The sequence below is a fragment of the Peromyscus eremicus genome, chromosome 15, assembly GCF_949786415.1.
Source record: "Peromyscus eremicus chromosome 15, PerEre_H2_v1, whole genome shotgun sequence".
In the NCBI taxonomy this organism is placed as follows: Eukaryota; Metazoa; Chordata; class Mammalia; order Rodentia; family Cricetidae; genus Peromyscus; species Peromyscus eremicus.
In genome coordinates, this window is record NC_081431.1 from 59,958,953 (window position 1) to 59,973,869 (window position 14,917).

General features: G+C 53.1%; 1 protein-coding gene across 1 annotated transcript in view; it reads right to left on the bottom strand.

Moving 5' to 3' along the window:
- Window positions 1-14,655, bottom strand: part of Lrrn2 (leucine rich repeat neuronal 2) — a 59,710-nt gene extending 45,055 nt beyond the window's left edge. The window contains exon 1 of the mRNA XM_059280308.1: window positions 14,385-14,655. The gene's annotated coding sequence lies outside the window, so the exon portion shown is untranslated. The remainder of the gene's footprint in view (window positions 1-14,384) is intronic.
- Window positions 14,656-14,917: the final 262 nt, after the last annotated feature.

The following is a 14,917-nucleotide window of genomic DNA, read 5'->3' on the forward strand; positions in this document are numbered from 1 at the left end:
CTACATTCAGAGTCAGATTTCTCTCCAGCTTAAATTTTTTTCTTTTTTTTTTCTTTTTTCTTTTCTTTTCTTTTTCTTTTTTTTGGAGATGAAGACTGAACCCAGGGCCTTGTGCTTGCTAGGTAAGTGCTCTACCACTGAGCTAAATCCCCAAACCCCTCAGCTTAAATATTTTTTTTAAGATTTACTCATCTTGATGATTTTTGTGTGTATTATGTTTTTCTTGCATTTATGTATATACACCACATGTGTGTCTGTTGCCTGTGGAGGTCGCAAGAGGGAATCTGGTCCCCTTGGACTAGAGTTACAGACAGTTATGAGCAGCCATATGGGTGTAAGGAATTGAACCTGAGTCCTCTGCAAGAGCAGCCAGTGCTCTTAACTGCTGAACTACCTCTCCAGGCCCTCCTCCTGTTTTTTGCTATGAGATTCTTTTAGTGATTAAAATTCTTTTCTTAATGAGTTCACTCCTTTAATACTTTTTATCCATTTTTTTTGGCTCCCTCTGTCCTTTTGTTTTATTTGAGACAGAATCTCACTAGGTAGCCTAGGCTGGCCTCAGGCTCATGTTCCTCCTGATTCTATCTCTGGAGTACTAGTGTTACAGTTATGCAGTTATTTGAGCTTTTGAGAGGTCTTCCTGTGTAGAGAGATGGGACCTGGTCACACACTGGACTTTGGGGGTAAAGGAAGAATGGCCAATGAGTTCTAGTGCATGGCTTGCAGAATAAGCATGAGGTGGTACCTACCATTCACAAAATCAAGCCACTCAGTGGAAGCAGGCAGGGGTGGAAAGGGCATGGAGAGTCAGGAAAAGCAGGACTCTGGCTTAGATATGCTGAATTCCAAGTTTCCTGGTACATCCATCTTAATCATCTCAGCAGGTGGCTGTGAGGGTACAGAGCTAAGCTGAAAAGACACAGATTAGAGATTTGGATGTCATCTGCATGTGGATGATAAGGAAGTTACTCCTGTGAAGCCATGACCTGGAGACAGGAGCGCCGGTCAGAAAACAGTACCAGTACCACCAACAGAGACAGACTGCAAGGAACGCTAACATCTAAAGATGGAGATGAGAAGGGTGAGTCAGCAAAAACGACTTGGGAGTCTCCAGAAAAGCCAGGAGGAACACATGGGGTCAGAGAAGCCCAGAGAAAGGCAACTGCCAAGTGAGGGGAAATGCTTCCACAAATGGAGCTTGTTCCCTGCCTTGGGCAGAGTGGAGAGCTGTTTCTCAGGGCTGGAGGAGGAAGCCATACCCGAGTGGGGCTGAGGAAGGTGTGGGCGGTGTGAAGTAGAGCGCACTGGGGGAGCCAAGTCTCTCAAGACACTTGGCTTGAGAGGATGAAGATACGGTGTGGGCAGCAACTGGGCTTGAGGAAGGATTGTGTTGTTGGTTTGTTTTTCTGAAGCCAGGAGAAATGACTGGAGGGCCAATGGTAGGCTCTGGAACCCACGAGGAGCACTGATCTGTGGTGGCTCCTTGTTGCCTGGGCTAGAACAGAGGGAAGGAGCAGAGGATGAGAGGCAGTGTGCCCGAGGGTTTGCTAGGGACAAGCTGGGACGTTCTGCCTGAAGACAGCTATTTCTCCATGAAGTGGGAGGTGAGGTCCTCAGCTGAGATCACTGATGGAGGCGGAGGTTTGGGGAGGAGGGTGTGAAGTAGTCATCCATTGGAGAGTCAGGAGGGAGAACCAGGAGATGTGATAGGAATACTAGGCACTTTTGAAGAACAAGTTGGACTGGTGATGGGGAGCTTGTAGATGTGCCCATCTGCCTCTGTGTGTGTGTGTGTGTGTGTGTGTGTGTGTGTGTGTGTGTGTACATGTGTGTGTATGTGGGAGCTTTGATCTCAGCCAAAAGATAGAGCAATTGATGCAGAACTGGGACTTTGGGGCAATAAAAAAACAGAAGGTCAAGACAGCTTAGAATATGGGCGGGAGGATCTTTAACATGAACCACTGAATCTATCTGGAATCAGAGGAAGGAAAGAAAAGGGTCCAATGGACCCAAGATCCCAAAGTTCAGGAATGGTGCTGTGGGGGTCCTTGGCTAAGCAAGTTGGGGGACCAAGAGGTGGTTATCAGAGAGCCGGGTGATCCTCTGGGTGACTTGCAGGGGATGGCTATATCTAGAGCACGGCCTGATGGGGAGGAGCCACCAAAGGGCTGCTGGGCCTGAGGTAGGATGTCCAGAGTCATTGCTCTTACCCGTGACAGACAGGCTTGGAAAGAGGAGGGTGAGTGTGAAGGGACAGTGATTACTTAGAGGGGGAGGATGTGGGGGAGGGTTATAGGGGTAGAGGAGATGGGGAGAAGGGAACTATGGGTAGATGCCGAAGGCTTTACCTAGTAAGGCAAGTGGCTAACAAAGAGGGCGTCAGTGAGACTTAGAGAAATGGCCTCCCTGGGAACTAGCTGAAGAAAACCAGGGAACTGGAGAGCAGGTAACAGGTGTAGCACAAGGTTAGAGTTAGGAGCTTTATGTCCAGTTCCCACAGCACTGAACGCACCGCGTGACCTCAGGCAAGTCATTTTCCTTCCACGTGGCTTAACTTTCTCATAAATAAAAATAGGTCTGGGGAACTGGCTGAGGTCTGATTGCCAGCCCAGGTTAGGTGCGTTCAGGTAGTAATCCCAGGAACCCCGAAGTCATGATCACCTGGGTACGAGCTTCCATGGGAAACTGAGTGGTGAGACCACCACTGGCTAGCCAGTCCCTGGGCCCCATCAGTGTCACTGCCAGTATGCCAGAGTGTCTCCAGTAGACACTCAGAGGTGGCTGGAGGAAGGCTCGTAAAGACACCTGCTTGCAGGCAGAAGCCAATCTGCTGGCAGAGGAAGCCAAGTGTCCTAGCTCCCTTCTTCTCCTATCTCCCATCCTGCACCAGCCAAAGGAGCATGCGCTCTCTTGAGCAGGAGAGAACTAGTGTTGCCTGCTCCTGTTTTAGCTGGTGGCTGGGGTGGTCCTCAGTGATCCCTTAGTGCCTCAGAAGCTCTTGAAGGCAGAGGAGTGACCAGCCATCGGTTCCCTGACTCTAAGCCTTTCTCCTCCCCAATTTAGCTCTGAAAACACTCACCCTTCCTGCAGAGTTGGGCATTATCTCCTTGTAACCCTTAGAACTTCCACAAGGCAGGCCTTTCTCTGGGGACCAGCCCCTTCTCAGGGAGCCACACAAGGATCACCTCCAGGGTGCCAGAATCCCTAGAGGTGCTATGTGCTCAGAGCATGCACAAGTAAACTAGTCTCGCCCTAACCATAACACACCAGGAAAAAACCAGTGTCTGCTGGGTGCTTGTACTCAGTACTAGATGTTCAATAAACATTTACTGAATATATGAAGGCATTTCAAATATTTAAAGAAGAAAATCTCACCAAGGCCATTCTTCGTTATTGATTGCATTGCTCCTGTTTATTTGGGTAGATAATTAGAAGTCTGTTAAAAACATTCTCCAATAGTTATCAGGGCCAACCATGCACCAAGCATTTTACAAATGTGAGCTGATTTTATTTCACAATCCCATGAGCTGGGTATGTCAATCCCATTTTAGAGATAAACAAACTGAGGCTTAAAGAAAAGTTAAGAGCCTGTCTAAGGTCATAGAGGCGGTAAGTAAGCGGCGGCCATTGGAGTCTAACCTAGGTTAGGAGCTACTTTTAAAGGTGAAGCTGTGTTCCCATGGCTTCTCCCATGGCTTCACAACACAGTGGCACCAAGAATGACAGGACTGAAGAAGACTGAGCTGTGTGAGAGAAGAAGGCAGTGAGTCTGTCTCCCCACAGCCTGTCCCCGTGGCCTTGTCCTGGGGAGAAGGGTCAGCCTTCTGTTGGCCTGTTCTCCCCTCCTCCATCATCTCACATTTCATGAAGTACTGCACTCCTTAGTTCTCTGAAGGTTCCAGAGGCCTAGAAACAGCAAGGACCCAGGGCCTGTGGACACCGTCTTCGCTCTTGTCTCCGTGAGACCTGGTGACTCCTAGCTCCAGATAGGACCCCTTGTTCCAGAGCCCAGGGGAGCAGGAAGAGAGTGCTAGAGGACAGGCTGTGGTCTGACCTGCCAAGGCTGAACACAGCTCTAAGCTCCCCCACACCTGCTCAAGCCGCCTGACAGGTGAGCAGCTGTGTTCCACATCTGTCTGTCCATCTGTCTCCTCTGCAGGGCTGTGGGGCCAGCTGATGCTCTTCAGAGGGGAGACCCCAGGCCTGAGGCAGCTCCCTTACTTGGACTATTACTCTGCAGGGACTGAAACGGGTAGGGAAGGCAGGCTTGTGCCTCAGTCTCCATTCAACACTCTGAGCCCCTCCTCATGACCAAATCTCCCTCACTGCCTCCAGTCCCTCCTCCCAAGCTTCCCAAGCTCTGCCTGCCAAGCTCTGCAAATTACCACACATGCCAATAAGTCATTAGAAACCAGAACAGCAAATGTGGGGTTGCCATGGAGACCGACACCAGGAACTGGCAGCCCTGGGGGCTGGCCAACGGCTCAGGTGTATTAGGGGGAGAGCTGGGAAGGCTGACTGCCTGACAGAGGCCGATAAGGTGCTACTGGGGCTCTACCTCCTTTCTTCTCATTCCCAAGGCCTGTGTGTTGCTCACCTGCAGCTTGCTAGAGAGATGAATCCTGCACAGGCTAGGATGGGGGCAGGTGCAGAGGAAGTGGCTGGAATAATGCCCAGGTGGCAGCCAGCCCCAGGGCAGGGAGCACTGTAAGCCCTAAGCAGCCTGGGCTTGGTTACCTATGTTTTGGGGAAACTAAGGGTCCAGTGAGGGTGTAAAGACAGGGCAGAACTCAAGCAGTACTGTTCTGAGTCTTACTTTACTTCTGCTAGGCACTAGCACAGTACCCTCTGATAAGTACACACACATACACACACACACACACACACACACACACACACACACACACACACACACACACATTGGTGACTGGAAGAGAGAATCCATGGACGCAGCCAGGATTTGACAAGATAAAAGCAAGCCCTGCGGTGGAGGCCCTGTTTGTTCACCAACTCAGTGTGACCTCCAACCAAGTCCCTTCTCTCTGGGCCTTGGCTTCACTGTCTGGAGGATGTGGAGGTGGTACTTTAAACCTAGTGTGTTTCAAAGTAGTTTTCAGGTCACAGGTTATGAAATGATTCCTCCAGGGTCACCAGGAGGTCAGCAGGAGGCTGTGTGGAGTTCTGGTCTACCTCACTACATCAGCCTTATACTTGTTTTCCTGTGGCTACAGTCACAAACACTAATGTAGTGTCTTCCTTGGGCTTATTTATTTATTATAGGCATAGAAGTTAGGCTGGAATGGGTCTCACTGGGTTAAAGCCAAGGTACCTACAGGTTCATTCCTTTCTGGAGGCCCCAGGGGCAATGTTTCATGCTTTTCCCTGCTTCCAGAAGCTGCTTTCATTCTTGGCCAAAGACTAGCAATTACTGGTCAAGTCTTTCTCACATGCATCTTTCCAACACTGACTTGTGCCCCTTTTTCACAGGACTCTTGTGATTACTCTGGACTCACCAGGATAATTCAGGACATCTGAAGGTCAGTTGGCACCCTTCATTCTGTTTATAACTTTACGGTCTCTTCTTTTTTAAACACATTTATTTATTTATTTTCCATCGGGGCCACAGTCTCCCTTCCCTCCTCTCCTACCAGTCCCTCCCTCCCACCTCCTCTGTTCTCACACCCCAGTTACTGTTCCTTTTCTATGTAACAACGTAGTCACAGGTTCTGGGGACTAACGCAATACAAAAGAGCTCTCTCTCTGCCCACCACACACTGCAGTTTTGTTTTGAAACAAAGCAAGACATCAAATTCTGAAAGCACTGGAAAGTGCAAGGCCAGATGACTTTCAGTTATAAAGTAACTCAGAACCGGGTTCCTCTTCTCATCTCTTGGGGTATCCTTCTGAGGAGACCCAGGAACCCAGGAATCTGCACGTCCAGTGGGAATGTTAACAGGTTGTTTTGGACCCAGGAATCTGCACGTCCAGTGGGAATGTTAACAGGCTGTTTTGGACCGCATAGAGATGAGTCTAGCTCCATCCAAGAAGTGGACACAAGGAGGAACGAATGAGGACGACATTCTAAAGAACCTCCTTGCCTATACCTCACACGCACCCCAACATTCAGATTACCCTGCTGTATCTGTTCTTGGTGGATTTTACAGATAAGGTCAGATGGAGCTGTGTGTGTATGTCAGGTGCAGGAGGCACCCTGATTTAGCAGTTATGAAGCTTTGATACCAGCTTCTCTTCCACACACTTTGACCTTCAAAAACCACACCCAAGTTCAGAAAGCCCAGTCTTGGAACCTTCCTGTGAGCACCTTGCCAGTCCTAGGGGTCATTTCTAGCATCAGCAGGTGAAACAGTCTCCTCCTTGCCCTTGGCATGAGATGATGCCCCCTCTCTCCTTCCACCTGACCTCTGTCCTCATCTCCATATATACGGTCTGCCAAGGGCCTGAGCTGAGACCCAGTGAGACTGAGTAACACTCCTCAGAGAATAGTGAGAAGCAATCATGGCCTGGTGTCTTTAGATTTTATTCAAATGGATCACCCTTTTCACAGCTCTGTTTCTTGATATAAACCAGCAGCTCGTTCCCATTCCTGCTTCTCATGTTCCAGGGGACTCTGGAAAGGCAATGTGTTGCAGGAGGGGGGTAGGGAGCTGTTCTCTGGAGGAACAGCCCTGGGGAAAAGGAGGGGGAGAGGAACTAACATTTATTGAGATCCTACTTTGTAGTAGGCACTTTACACAGATTAGATCACTTAATGCGGTGGCTGAGCAGCACAGCTCTGGAGTCACAGTGATGTGGGGCTGCATTCTGGCCCTGTCACTTGCCGACTGCGTGTGGCCTCGGGCAAGTGACTTAAAGCGTCTCAGCTTTAGTTTCTTCAGCTGCAAAATGGGAGAAAATAATGTCTACTTCCCAGCATTCTGTGGATTAAATGAGATAAATGCGGTAAAGCCCTGGGCGCCTTGTAAGCATGCACAAGTGTTAGCTATTATTATTAACAACCTTGGGAAGTAGATGTTATTAACCCAGACTTAACACAAGGCCATGTTGAGGCCCAGAGAGGTTAAGTTAAAACGCCCAAGGGTAAGTAGCTAGAAACTGGGGCTCTCACCCAGCTCCAGCTGACTCCACTCGCTCAAGATTGGGAGCCATAAGGACGACAGCCTTAGACTCAGCCCTGACGCTTCAAGGAGCAGGACTTGGGGTACAGAATGAACCTTACTTTCTTAGCTCTTGAGGGCCCAGAGCAGGTTGTTGAGTGAACCGTGGTAATTTTATCCACGTGATCCCTGGCTTCTCCTCTTTGGCTGAGGTCCAAGGTGGGGGGTGGGGTAGTTTTGCTTATGTTTCGAGTAGGTGAGGGTACCTCATTGGATTCTCTTCCTCCACCAGGCCCCCTCACCCTCTGCTGCAGAGGTGAGCTACCTCCTGCTCCAGCAAAGACCCCCAGCTCTTGGGGAAAGCAGTGTTAACAGGACTATTGGGGAGTAACCTGCCAGATGGAGGACCTGGGGGGCTAAGATTCAAGGGGACCATCTGGTTGCTGATTAGATAGAAAAGTAGAGCCCAGGGGCATATCAGAGCAATGGGCCACAGATACCAGGTGGGTCAAGGGCGTTTGTGGGAGGTTCAGAGGGATTCTGCAAACAGAACAGAAAGCAGCTGGACCTGGGAAAGAGGCAAAAACCCTGGAGGACAGACTTCACTCCTTTTCCCAGGAGGGGTTAAAGAGGACTGGAGAAGCACAGGCCGCGGAGAAGTGACCGTTCCAGGGACGTCCCCCACATGTCCCTTACTTCCCTGCCATGGCACGGAGCTTGCCGACTCCCTCTCACCCCTGATGTGACCCCCGGCCCTCCCCTCTTCCTTGATCACCCTTCTCAACCCTTCACATGCAGATTCTTGGACCCTCCCCGCTGCAGAGTGGAACCCCACTTTGTTCTCCAGGCCCCAATCTGCTGCACCTCCCGAGGAAGCGTTCCCTGTGTACTCCCACACAGAGCGCACAGTTCTGATAACATTTATAGTCTAAATCACACAGTTTAGCACTTGGTTTTAAATACTGTCTGGTATTATTCCCTCATTATTTCAGAGTACGAGTTCTGCCTCCCCAGCTCATCTGAGCATCTCTCTCCCTACCATCAGAAACCAGGTCTTACACTTTATGTTCTTCCCAAACCCACATCCATACCCACCCCACCCCGATCAAGTTCCACAAGCAAGTGGGCACCCACTGATGGACCAAAATAGTGGCAATGGCAAGAGGATGCTGGACTGGAGGACCCCAGACTCCAGGTTTCAAGAATCCAAATTCTGAAGCGTCTCCATCGCACTCAGAAGAAGCCCAGTCCTCAGCCAGAACCCTAACTCTAGTCTGGCGGCCTCCTGGTTATTTCCCCAGCCTCGGCTTCTGCCTCTCTCACATCCACTCCACTCCCACTCGCCCCGCCTTAGCACCTCTCCAGCATCCCTGGCCGCATCCTGCCTCCCAGCCTGCGCACCAGCCATTCCTGCTGCGCAATGCTCATTTCACCTCTGCTAGCTGCGGTGACCACCCTGAACAAGCCTCGGCCCCCAGCCCTCAGCCCTTCCATCGTTCATCCTCTATTTCTTTTCCTTGCTGTGTTTTTCTCGGGAGCACTTAACACTAATATGCCATTTGCTTTCTAAGTTTACTTTGCTGTATCCCCAGACAGCAAAATAAAAGCTCCTTAAGGGCAGAGCTCTGTTATTCCCTGCCGCCTGTACCTCCGGGGCAGGCAGGGAGGCTCCATAAACACTGGCTAATGAAGAGGCGCACCACCCACCCTGCGTACAATGGCAGAGCATGGCCATGCAGAGATGGGCTGTGGGTGGAGCCATTCCACAGATCCCCTGGGTGGCGGAGTCCAGCCTACCTCCTTGGTCAGGTCCAAGTATCAACCTCCTTCCTTCCCCTTTCTCCAATATTTATAGCTGCTGCACCTTCAGGACACCCCGACCTTTGCCTGCCCAAGCTAGAAGTGCTCTCCCCTAGCTCTGCGTGCTCAGGTGCTGTGTTTTATAGACCTAACTCTTTTCTGCTGTCGTCCCCTCCGCTTCCTTCTTTCGGGAAGGATCAGAGAAGACAGACCCACTTCTCCTGGGGGACCCAAGCTGGCTGCTTCACAATCATCGCCTCTTCTACTACATGTTTCCTCGGAAGGAGCTGCCTCAAGAGATGCTTGTGAACAGAACCGGCTGCACCGGCTCTTCCCAGGACACATGAACCTGCCATGTTAACAGCAGCCCGCCGACGGTCCTAAATAGCCTGCCTGTCTCCGTTCACCTTCTCTGGCTGTATCCCATTCTCCCCTCCCCCAGGGAGCCATGCTTTGGTTGGGCCCTTTCCTGTGCCCATGGGCACTGAGTCATGGGCACTGAAGGCCCTGGAGGCTCTGGCCGAGGCAGAAAGAAACAGTGTCAGACCGGCTCATTGGTAGAGTGCTTGTTTCGCACGTAAAAGATCCTAGGTTTGATCCCTAGCACAGCCAAAAAAAAAAAAAAAAAAAAAAAAAAAAAAATGCAAGCAACAAAAACAGGTTCATGGTATCGGATATCATGACCTGTTGGAGCAGGAAGAAGGGGTCAGGGAGACTCTGGAGTTCCCTAAAGAGGGAAAGGAATCACTGGCTTGGACAGGGCAGGCTTGGGGAACTTGTTCCAGTAGGAAGAAGCTAGCTGGGAGAGTGGGCAACATGACTCCAGGGTACCCCTGGGGCAATAACTTCTGGATCCTGGGGGTGCTGGAACCCTGAAGTCAGAGAAGGGCTAAATCCCTCCCTCATTTTGTCTCTTGGAGCAAGTCTGAGCCCTAGTTGTTCCCTGTTTAAATTAGGGGTAAGAGTAGCACCTGGGTGGTAGGGGAGTGGGGGTCTAGTCGGACAACACAACTTCGCACCATCCTGGTCCACGAGTGCTGGGTAAATGCTGGGTCCTGTGGTGTGTGTCATTACAAGTGGAGAGGTGGAAGCTGAGAAACCATTTTTGCCCCAGGAACTCTGTGCCTGCTCTTCATGTTGGAACTTGCTTCAAGTCCATCAAACGCTGAACAGCAGGGAAGATGTGGGTGGGAGAAACACACAGAGACAAACTGAATTCTAAAGCAGACCCTGGTTAAACTCACCTCCTACAGCGGCTTTCCAAGGCCAAGGCATCTCCCAGGTCCCCAGGAAGCACCAGAAGCCAGAGTTCAAGGCCTTGGCTACAGCAGAATGTGGGCACGGATGACTTAGAACTGTGTGGAGGGCCAAGGTCACACAAACAAACCCAGCAGGTCTGCACCAGACCCCCTGCTTGGCAGCCCACTCTTTTAGACCAAGGGGTGTGGGGCTGTTCTGGGCAGCTAGCCAGTCCCGCCAGAAGTCCAGCTCCGAGCACCAGGAACAGAAAGGCTGAAGAGGGACGCTAAGCAGTGTTAGTGATGTTCATGAAGGACACCACACACACACACACACCCCAGTGCCTTTTCATATACAATTCCTGTGCCCCAGACACCCTCAGCACCACTGTCCCAAGGCCCCCCACTAGCTAGCTGGCCCCTTTACAGGCCTTGTCCCCAATTTAGCAAGTCTTTTTCTAGTCTGCAGAGGTGGGCAGCCTCCTGTATCCAGCCGTGAACCATAGCACTGCCTTCTTGATAATAGTAACACATATGTGGCACTTCCTATATTCCAGACACTGCTCTGGGCTCCTGGGCCTGTGTCCCCTCCTCTTATGAAGTAGGTACCATGATCAAACCAGTTATAGATGAGGAAACTGAGGCACAGAGAGGTCATATGACTTAACCAGAGTCTCCCAGCAACAAGTGGTACAGCCTGGGTAGAACTTGGGTGGGTGGTTCCACCCACTCTATACCCTTAACGTGAGCCCCCCATGGCAGAGACAAGAGGTGATCATCTCTGTTTCTGCACAGGTGCTTTAGGGAAGATGAGTTGACTGAACAAGTTGAGCCTGAATGAGACAAATGCCACATAATTTCAGCCTGTGCATTATAGCCCAGAGACGTCTACGCTGTTCAGGTAGTCTAGGACAAAGGTCAGTCACACACATTCCTGCAGCAGGACCTCTCTTGCTGTGGCTATTTTTCCATGCCCTGCTGTTTGTTTTGAAGCTGTCCTCTGCCATTGTCTTCTTCCTGTTTGTGCCCCCATTGCCTGTCCCATTTCCAGCCTTGACCGCTGACCTTGTCCTGGCCCACAGTCCTCGCACCGCACCCGAGCTACCTACCCCTGTTCTCCGTCTCCGTCCTCGTGACAGGGAAGGCTTACCTGAGGAGGCCGAGGACAGGAGCCATCCTGACTCACTAGGCTGGCCCTGGCTGGAGGTCCAACGCTGACCTCACACGAACACGGCAATGTCCTCCTCACTCGTAACCCGCGATGGAGGTGGAGGGTTACAGAAAGTGGCTGCTGGCCACAGCTCGTCACACTTGTGGGTTTGAAGGAAGTCTCTGCCCTCCCCATGTCCTCTGCAGTGTGCCCTCGCTCCTATAGCAAGCATTCCTGGATCATGTGAGAAGGGTTTTTTTTTTTTCATGTTACTATTCAGCAAATACAGTCTGCACTCTAAGTAGAGAGACGAGGCTCACTCCTGAAAAGCTAGAGCAAATGTGAGCTTCATCGCAACTGTAGAAATTAGCAGATGTCATAAACGTCGTAAGAGCCACCTGAACTGCAGAGGTGGTTTGAAAAAAAAAACAAACAAACAAAACAAAACAAAAAAAAAAAACCGAGGGCAGGGCTCCATCCTCTCCAGGCCCCAGACTCCCCGGCTAGAGAGCACGGACTATAGTCCTCGCAAAGCCTGGTGCAGAGCAGGGCTTCCTAAACGATCACTGCGTCCCTCCTGGTACACACCACTGCCTTCTACACAGCCCTGGTCTCCAAGATAGATGATGCTGGTGTGTAAACTGCTCCATCCTCCCAGGTTAGAAATGACTTCAGTGGTACATCGTATATGGGAAGCAATGGGCCTGGGATATCAAGGGCCACTCTGTGAGTGTGTTGTTAATTTGCTAGGATTATTTATACTCCTCCTCTCCCTCCACCAAACCTTTGAAAGAAACGGGTGGGCGTGGAACTAACCAACTATCAAGTTCAAGTTCAGCTCTGCCTGCGACATGACGGTTTGCCTGTTACTTGTATCCCCTCCACTCTTAAAATTGTGTCACGCACATAGTAGGTGTTCAGTGAGTAGTTGTTGGATGAATAAGTTTTTAAAGAGCAACGAGTTTTCTCCCTTTCCTTCGAATAAAAAACATGGGAGCAGAGAGTAGGAGGAGCAAGAGAGTGAATGGCAGGTCATAGAAGATGCCAGGGCAAGGAAATTCAGGTGCCAGACCCGCCAGCCTGGGACTCGGTGCGAAGGGGATTCATCCGGGGCTACTGTGTGTATGCTCCCACTATCAGGATGTGAGGGAGCCATTGTGTGCCCAGCTTGTGGTTTAAGCTGCATTTTACAGAAAGGCAAAGGAAGGGAGGGAGGTAAACTTGGAGAGGAAGAGGAGGAGGGGAAGAGTGAGAGAGGAGCAGTGTAATGTGAGGGCAGAGGGAGACGGAGAGGTGCTTGAGGAAGAGAGGGGAATGAAGGAGGGATGGGAGGGAAGGGGAGACACAGGCAGAGAGCAAGTGACCTGCAGGCCCAGCTTGAGGCTTAGATCTCCAGTGCCTGCTGAGTTCCTCAGGGCAGGCTCGGTCAGATGTGGGTTTGGGGAGGCTTCTAGGTCCTGGACCCTGGGAGTGTCAAAATCCCTGAAACGCCAGCGAGTCTTCATGGCACCCTTTCCAAATAACGTTCTACCCCAGACCCCAGGCACCCCTAGACAGGCATCTGGAAACATCTGAGGCAGCACAGGGAAGGAAGAAGGCCTGAGAGGCACAGACCCCTGACTGTGTTCCTTTTCTTCCCTTCTTCCCAACATCTCCTGGTCAGGAAAGTGGGTCAAGTCACCCACATGTGACTTTTTCTGGTAAGTAGAAGACCCATTGGCTTGGGGGAGGGAACGGGGTGGGGGGCTGTGCGTCCTGCACTCAGCCCGGCCCATCTGTGCTCTTTTGGAGGACTGTTCAGTGGGCCACTGACAGGAGGTTGCTGGCCCTCAGAAAGGGAGCACTGGCCAGAGAGATGTCGAGACAGGGGCATGGAGCCAGCCATCTTTCTGGATAAGTAAAGACGCCTAGGTCTTTGCTTTTGGGTCCCCTCGACAACGGTAAAGAAGCTGGCAAGGGGCCACTCCTGCTGTCCTGACCTGGCATCTCTCTCCACTGCCCTCCCCCTCCTGGGGTCTTCAAGCAGAGGGCCTGCCAGTCCATCTCTGGCAACCAGCGGCAACCAGCGCTGTGCCCAGCCCAACCCCTCCAAGCCCTGCCCGTCGCCCAATTAGAAGCTGCATTGGCTTCAACAGATGGGAGCTGCGGCAGCCCGAGGAACAGAGCACAAAGCCCAGCTGACATTTTTCTTCCTGTTCATTTGGTGGGGGGAGGAAAGGCAGGGGCAGCCGGGAGCATTGTAACACCCCACTAGGGCCCACCCCCGGGGTCCAGTTCACCCCACCTCTTCAGCGTCTCCGCTCAGCTGCCTCACCCCGCCGCTGGCGGCTCTTGGCTGGCTGGGCAGCCTGCGCCCGCACAGCCCTGTCGTGCCAGCAGGACAGACGGCCCACCTGTGGCTGGCCAGCCCAGCCTGCCGTGATGCGGTGGCCTCGGAGCTGCTTCAAACGGCACAGCGCCCGGGGCCAAGCCGGGCCGGCCCCTCCCCCACTGAAATGTCCCATCCTGGACTGCAGTCAGACAGACCCCAGTCTCCCACCCGGGAGGAGCCTGGCTCTCGGTGCCAGATACTTCCAACAGACCCAAGCAAGGCCATCCTGTCTCTTCCGCACGGCCACCACCCGAGCTCCCAGGAAGGGAAAGTCCCCCTAGGCTCCGGTGCGCTTCCATCCTGGGAGTCCGCCTCTGTCACGCCCTCTCTTAACCCCGGGGGCCACCTCTCTGGCTCCTCCACATCTCCAGGGCTCCCCGCTACCCAGCAACAGTTTGAGGGGTTGGGGCTTCTCCCGGTAGGTTCAGGCCCCGACCCCCTCCCTCCCCCGCCGCTCGGGTCCAGCCGGCGCAGAGGCCACCTCCTCTGCATCCTCCAGCTCTCCTTCCCTCGCCCCTCCCGGCCTTCTCCCCAAGTCACCAGCTCTCCTGCAGGCATATCTTGGCGACCGCGGCGGTCGCGGCCGCGCTCCCCTCCCCCACCCGGCCAGCAGAGTCCGAGCTGCGGGGACCGGATCGCGGCGACCCTCGCGGCCACGCCAGAGGCCTCGGCGACCCACGACCCCGGCCGCCGGGGAGCCGCACACTCACCGCGCGGGAGCCGTCCTATGTCTGTCGCTCGCCTCCCGGCTGGGGACGTTGCTCCGCCGTCTCCGCGGCGCGCCGCCACCCAGGCCCGGCAAGCTCGCAGGGCGCCTTCCCCAACCTGCACTTGTCCTGGGAGTGGTCGCGATGCCCAGCCTGCGAGGACGTCAGGGGAATGGCCGTGTCCCCAATCCTGCGCGCCGGGGCCGGAGGCTGGCGGCCAGGGCCGGCGCTCCCGGAGCGCCGCGCGTCTGCGGAGCACAGAGCAGGCCCGCGGCGCCCGGCGCCCCCGCCGCGCCTCCTCCCTCCCGGCTGCTCGCGCTCGTCCTCCTCACTAGCTGCTCCGCCGCGCTCCCAACCTCCCCAGCCCACTCTGGTCGCCTCCTCCCTGTCTGCTTGCCACGCCAACCCCCTCCAGTCCTGCTGCCATTTTAACTCCTGAGTGGCCAGAAGCCCCTTCTGCCTCATGTGCTCACACCCCAGAGGAAGGAGTTGGGTGGGGCACGATGCTGTAGTTTGAGCGGTTCTTCTGCATCAAG